Genomic DNA, 7,310 nt, shown 5'->3' with positions numbered 1-7,310 from the left:
ATGTGTTGTTGTGATGTGCTAGGTGATGCTCAGCGGAGAACACGAGGGAGGACTTTGGGTTAGGGGTGGGTTCAAAAAACCGAAAACCGAAAACCAAACCGAACCGAGGCCGAAAAAAACCGAACCGAAAAAAAAATCGAACCGAAAGGGTAAAACCGGACCGAACCGAATATGGTTCAGTTCGGTTCGGTTTCTGAGGTTTGAAAACCGGACCGGACCGGACCGAACCGAAATAAATTAATAATTTTTTTTATCTTCAACGGCGTCGTTTTAGGCTAGCACTCACACTATCGTCTTTACCTCAGTGTTCAGTTGTTCAGTGTCTGAAAGTGAGAAACCCTAAACACTCCGCCGGCCTTCCCTTTCCCTTATCCTCCTCTGCAGCAGCAGCACTCTCACTCTGGACCATCTCCTTCCCAGCTCCGCAGCTCTTCCGATTCGTCTTCTTCCTTCCCTGTGACCTGATGCAGTGCTGCGACCTGCCTCACACATCGACGCCGTCTTACTCTCTCTCAGTCTCTCACCCGCGCACGACCCACGACTTCCTCTCGCCGTTTCTAGTCTCCAGTCTTGACCCACAAATTCCCTCATTTGCAAGGTTAGTCTCTCACCCAGTCACCCTGCTCTGTGCAGATTTTTTTTTCTCGATTTCATTGGTTATCTCATTCAGGTCATTGCCACAGATCCGTTAGAAAATGTTGACAAAGAAAAGACAGATATATCGATGTATTGCACTGGAGGTATCCGTTGTGATGTATATTCCACAATCCTAAGGTAACCCTCCATCTGTTGCAATGTATATTGATGATTGTATTGCATTATTAATGGGAAAATCTGTGATGGAACGGATTGTGTTGTGATGTTGGAAGCAATTCTTTATCTTTCTTCTCTCGCCCTTCTTATTTTGGTCCTGTACTCTGTAGACATTTCTATTGGGTGCTATATTGCTATAACCATTGTTTTAATTTTGGTTTATAAACATTATTCAGACATTTGTAATTTTGGTTATAAACATTGGTTTTACTCCCTGACATGAGACACACTGACATAGCAGATGTTTATATGCATAATCCTGCATCAACATTTTTGCCTTTTCTACATTTTCTGCATAATCCTGCCTTTTCTGCATAATCCTTCATGAAATTCAGGGGTAGTTATTTCGTTTGGTGTTCTATCGATCTACCTTGGCTTTACTCCCATAGCACTCTGCCACTCTATGTACTTTAATTTTGTTTCCTTTGGGTTGTGCTTTAATTTTGTTTGGCTTGGCTTCAGTTTGTTGTATTGCATAATTTTAGTTTACTATCTACAATTAGAGTTAGTGAGATTACTCTCGGTTTCAATATCTAATTGGGGTTTTTTTGGTAATCAAATTTTCAGAGCTTCATTCTTTCCTGTATCTAATTGGGTTTCTTTACAGGTACTCTTTGTTTCTTTGTAGAGATACGACTATCATTTCAAGCTTTGCAAATTTTGTGGTGATACTATTCGGTAGGTTCTTACAAATTTTATTTTTGATCTGTATTTTTCTTTCCCCAAAAGATGGTTCAATTACAGAAGTTGTGTATATAACTGTCAATGTGGCTTTCGTGTTACAACATTTGCATTTGTTTTTACCCTTCTACTTCAGTTTATCAGATTTTGATAATAATTGTAGGCAAAACCTGCTTTTCCATCTGTTTGGTAGCTGAGAAAATGTAGGAGAAGTAAAGGAGGGTAAATTGATGTTCATGCAATAACATTTGCATCTGTTTAAATTATTTTGCTTCATTTTATCGGATTTTGATTCTGTTTGGTAACTTTGGTTGCTGTGAAAATGTAGGAGGAGGGAAAATGATGTTGATGTAATATATTGCATTGGTATGTAGGTTGGTTGAAAAAGTGATGTTGATGTAATATATTGCATTGGCTTGTAGGTTGGTTGAAAAGGGATTCCCTTTTCTTTAAAAGAGACAGGATACGGTATTTCAGTTTACTTTTATGGATGATATTTGAATTATTTTTGGAAGATGACACTGTATTTTCTGGATATTGGAGGAGCCATATTTTCTTTAAGCAGAAATTGATTTAATCTACACTGGTTATAGAATCGGGTTGTTTTTTCTCCTTATGGGTTTCTATCGGTTTGGTGAGAAAATTGAGGAAGAGAAAGTTAAGCTCAGTGGCTGTGTTGGTTGTTGCAATAATTATTTCTCCATTCTCTTTTTTCTGTTCAGGTTTCATAATTTTCTGAGAAATGGGAAAAGGGTCGAAGGAAGATGAGAAAATCGAAAGAACAATTCGCAGTCTTTTGAAACTTCCCGAGAATAAAAGATGCATCAACTGCAATAACTTGGTATGGCGTCTTCTTGTTATATTGTGCCCAAATAAGTGAAACTACAGGCATCATTAATGGTTCTTCATCTGCAGCATTGTACTAGTGGAAGCAGCAAAACACTGTATTTATTAATATCTGCCAATTAATATTCGAAATCCGTAAATGCACGCCCATAGTGGAAGCAGCAAAACACTGCATTTAAAAAAAAAAAAACCGAAAAAAAACCGAAACCGAACCGAGAAAAACCGAACCGAAAAAAAATTGAACCGAACCGAACCGAACCGAAATTTCGGTTCGGTTTCGGTTTTGAGAAAAAACCGAACCGATTAGAACCGAACCCAGCCCTACTTTGGGTGTCCATCAATCCCTCTTTTACCCTACCCATATGTCTCTCAGATATTCTGAAACTTTTTTATTTTTTAAAATCATTGGTGCGATGTGTTGATTAGCCTTTTGATTCATAGGTCTCTTAGATCTCCTCGCATCAAATGGCTGATTCCCTTTCCTCCACCTGCACCAACCCTTTTTCTTCTTCAGATGGTGCTCAGCGGTCAAGGCTAATCATCTTTAATTTTTTTAATTTTTATTAAATCTTTTGGTTTATTTGAAATTTTGGTTTTTTTTTTTTTTTTTTTTAATTTCCACAACCCAATTCCAATTGAATTCAACCTACAAACCCAGCAAAACAAGTTCCATAAATCACCATCTCTCCGACCACAGCTTTCCCTACCAAATAAAAAAATGCCCTTTTTTCCCACTCACTTTCCATACCTGAGCTTGGATTCTTTCCTTCCATGGAGATTTATCAGTTTCCCAGTCGCCACTGCAGCACCCATTTGAGTTCTTCAAAACCCAGAATTCAAAATCACAAATTTTAGCAGCATGGCTATCAAGGAATGGCGTCAGCCTCTGTGGATTGCAATTGGGATCTTAGAATTCTCAAGTTTTTTTCCATGGATGTAGTTTGCATTTGGGCAATTTGGTTTATTTGAAATTTTGGTTTTTTCTTTTTTGAAATTTTAATTTCCACGTAGACCCCTTAATAACACGTGGTGTCCAGTCATTGTCCACATGGGCGCCACATCATCAGTTAATGGGAGACTTAACAGTTAGACTAACAGATGTATGAGACTGTCCTAAAATTAACACTTTAGGTATGACTCTGGAACAGAAAAAACTTCATGTACTAAATGTTGAAAACCACGAAACTTGAGGGTAGCAAACCGAAATTTAACCTTAATTATAAATGACTTTGAATATATGGATCAAAGCTGATCTGATACTAATTTGATCTATTTACGAGTCTATTTAAATTAGTACTTGATTGACATACTGATAAAATGGAGAATAAGAAGGAAATAAAAAAGCAATTGTTCATTCATATCCTCAAATGCCAAGCCAGGGTTTCTAGATACATTCAGACAGGAGCTTACATCGAGAGATATTCCAAACAACACGGAGATATAAACACACAGCACTACCATAACAAACATACATGATGGTTTTTTTAGTACATCGATATTTTTACACTAAGGGGAGGGGGAGTTCGGCTAAACCACACAATGGGCAACCTAATTTGGTATCGAATTCGCCATCCATGAGATTCAAACCTAAGACATCTCACTTCCAATGAAAAGAAATAGTAGTGATTTAGACCTCAAATGGGCTTGGTATCCATCAACTCCATTCATCCCCAAGCCCAGGACTTTCCTCATTGTTGGATTCGGGTTGTGACCTAATCAAGTTTTAACACTCGGTCCTAAACTTTGAAGTCCGAGAAACGCAGAAGGAATTCATTAGTGTCATCCCACGTAGTATCCTCGATGGAATTCTTTTCCACTAAATTAGTTGTACGTCGAGTGACAGGCTTGTTCTTGGGTTTGAAGAGTTATCTACTCAAAATATGTTCAGGTTACCAGACGACCTTTCCATCTGATTGAAGAGCCAGTAATTGAGAAGATGAGTGAACGTGATTTCCTACTTTATTTTTATGCAAGAATACATGCAAAGTGATGCGGGAGGTAGACCTTGAAGAAAACAATTTGAAGACCACTATAATGCATTGGAATAATATGGCTGTGTATTTTAATGACATAGGAACTTGTTAAGTTACTTTTAGAGAGTTTCTTAGGAAGTTGTAGCATATTTATGTTCCTTTATCTTGAGTTCCTTTAAATATTGATGTATCAAAAGCCTTTGGGGCAAGACTTGAATGAATTAAAATATTATTTGCTTTGTGCATTTGAAGTGAGTTGTTTCTCCTTCTAAAATCAAGCATTTGGCTTGGTCGTGTGAGTGAATCCACGATTAGCAACGTGAGCAAGCTTCGTTGCCCCTGGTTGAGCAAATCCCAGGTTATCTTTTCCACTCTCCTTGATATCCTTGGTTCTATCCTGCATCAAATGGCATCAGAGTGGGTTTTCGGATTTTTATCTGAAATCCTGGTGGTAGCGCTGCGCACATCATCTGTGTTCGTCCTCAAAACCAATTCAGTTCCCGTGACTTTTATCTAGAGAGTCATAGATCACTGGAAATCTATGGAAGTCTAGTTTCCAACGCAACAAACCGTGCATCAAACCGAATTTTGTGTGTGTAGATATCGGCAAAACACCACAGAGCATCAGTGCTGTCGTGAAAACAAAATCAGTTCTCTTGCGGGTCAGTTTTCGATTTGGTTAAGCATTTCACGACCTTCATGCCATATATCATTTGAAAGCCCTTCTAGTCTAGTTTCTAAATTCTCAAGCGATTCCTCAATCCGTTATTTCTACAAAACAATATCTTCAATTTACTAAAGCATGTTGCTGCCTCCAGTAAATGAGGTTGGATGGATTCTAGAAACGGCTGTCTTTGATTTTTCAGGTGATGATTTTCTAAATCTCAATCTTCCTCCAAATTTTGATCATTGTCCAGATGGTTATGTGAGATTTTTTGTGCATGTAATGAGGTTGAAAAACGTTTTAACATGGAGTTTGGCATGAAAGGGGAACATACAGAAAGCAGTGATGTAGTCGATAACTTTGCCGAATGGGATTCCACCCCGGTTTATGAACAGTATGAAGGCGATGAAGATGTGGTTGAAGAGTTCCATGGACAACTATATAATGGAGTACAAGCTCTTAATATCTGTAGCATTCATGATCCTTTTTGGGACAGTTTTGTTGCTCAAGTTACGAGAGGAGAGCTCTTTAATAGAAGAACTTTTCAACACGATTTGAATTCTCTTGGCTCATTTGAAATAGTGATTTGGAAGCACTATTCCAAGGTGATTATTTTCAAGAAGAAAAGATTAATTTGTGCATGGTCTATAGGAACTTGGAAAATTTTGGTGATAAATTGGGTCTTGTGGAACATCTTGGTTGGACATCCAAAAGATCGAGGAAAAAAAAAAAAAAAAGAGGTCAATTGAAACTCGAGGATGAGTTTTTTTCAAGAAAAAGAGAATGATGCGGGAGGCAGACCTTGAAGAAAACAATTTGAAGACCACTATAATGCATTGGAATAATATGGTTGTGTATTTTAATGACATAGGAACTTGATAAGTTATTTTTAGAGAGTTTCTTAGGAAGTTGTAGTATATTTATGTTCCTTTATCTTGAGTTCCTTTAAATATTGATGTATCAAAAGCCTTTGGGGCAAGACTTGAATGAATTAAAATTATTTGCTTTGTGCATTTGAAGTGAGCTGTTTCTCCTTCTAAAATCAAGCATTTGGCTTGGTTGTGTGACTGAATCCATGATTAGCAACGTGAGCAAGCTCCGTTGCCCCTGGTTGAGCGAATCCCAGGTTATCTATTCCACCCTCCTCGATACCCTTGGTTCTGTCCTGCATCACAAAGTGGGGTGAATCGAGCAAATGGAGGCAAATCCAGCTTGTAAGCCACTTTTCAGATGCGGTCCAAAATCTTATAGAGAAAAATGTAGTGGAAAGGCATCTTATGACAATGGTTCGTCTTCATGGTGGACTGCCTGTAATGCTGGTGGCACATATAGACAAAGTCTTCGACTTGAAATTCGTGCTTAGTGTGATTGTTGTTCACATAATTCCTCATCTATCATAGTAGTTGTTGGAAGACTGAATAAATTTGGAAGGACGTGTGTACCTTTTATGTGGAAGCTTGAATCTCGACACGCTCCTACAAACACAAACAACTGCTCTAACCTTCCGTTCACGTCTAGTACCTCGCAAGTCGTCAGGTTGACTACGGTATGTCGAGTTGCCCCTTGGTTTTCGCCTCCCAAGATCTAGGGCATAAAGTGATAGCCCTAAAGACCTAACTAGAATATTTGAATTGTGCAAAGAGGATGGACGAAATTGAAGACAAGAAGAGCTAGGAAAGGCTACAAATCTGGTGGAAGAAGTTCTATTCCAATGAAGATAAGGAAGAAGCAAGAAACAAGGAACCTTATCCAACCTTATCTTATCCTATCCTAGAAACCTTATCCTATCCTAACTCTAACATTATCCTATTCTATCCTATCCAAATCAGATTGGGACTTAAACCTAGCTAATTAGGGGGAATCAATTACACATCTAAACACCTATTTCAATTTCTAGAAGACTTATCCATACCAATGCCGCAAGACACCATTCCTTGTAGGTTTAGGAATCACAATCCTTTTCCTACTCTTATATCACATGTCCTAGGCCCTTTAGGATTAGGAATCTGCCTTAAACACAGTTTCTAAAACACCTTATCCTATCCCTACATGTGTGCCGCACCTAGCCTTCTAGAACTCCCTAATTCCTAGCCGCACTACCTATTCCAAATCCCACTTGATTTCTGCCTTGAGTTAACCCTTTTTCAATGGGATTAGGCAATCCTTCTCCTTCACTAAGTGTGCCAAACTAGCCTATATAAACAGCCCTTGCCGCACCATTTAGACCACCACCCCTTCACACAACATTCATACATTCCTTCAGAAATCAACCATTTGCCGTGACCTTGCAACCACCCATCCATCATTCCCTTACTTCCACACCTCCATCCCAA

General features: G+C 38.6%; 1 long non-coding RNA gene across 2 annotated transcripts; it reads left to right on the top strand.

The window, feature by feature from the left end:
• The first annotated feature begins 292 nt into the window (after positions 1–292).
• LOC148689597 (uncharacterized) lies at positions 293–2,480 on the top strand. Of its 2 annotated transcripts, none has more exons than XR_015958358.1 (3): positions 293–598; positions 684–774; positions 1,421–2,480. It is a non-coding gene; the product is annotated as an uncharacterized LOC148689597 (long non-coding RNA). The 2 variants fall into 2 exon arrangements; XR_015958359.1 differs by having other exon boundaries at positions 671–774.
• Positions 2,481–7,310: the final 4,830 nt, after the last annotated feature.

The sequence above is a fragment of the Pyrus communis genome, chromosome 17, assembly GCF_041283825.1.
Source record: "Pyrus communis isolate YQ-2024b chromosome 17, ASM4128382v1, whole genome shotgun sequence".
Taxonomy (NCBI): domain Eukaryota; kingdom Viridiplantae; phylum Streptophyta; class Magnoliopsida; order Rosales; family Rosaceae; genus Pyrus; species Pyrus communis.
The sequence above is the reverse complement of the archived record's forward strand: the minus strand, read 5'-3'. Positions and strand labels throughout refer to the sequence as shown.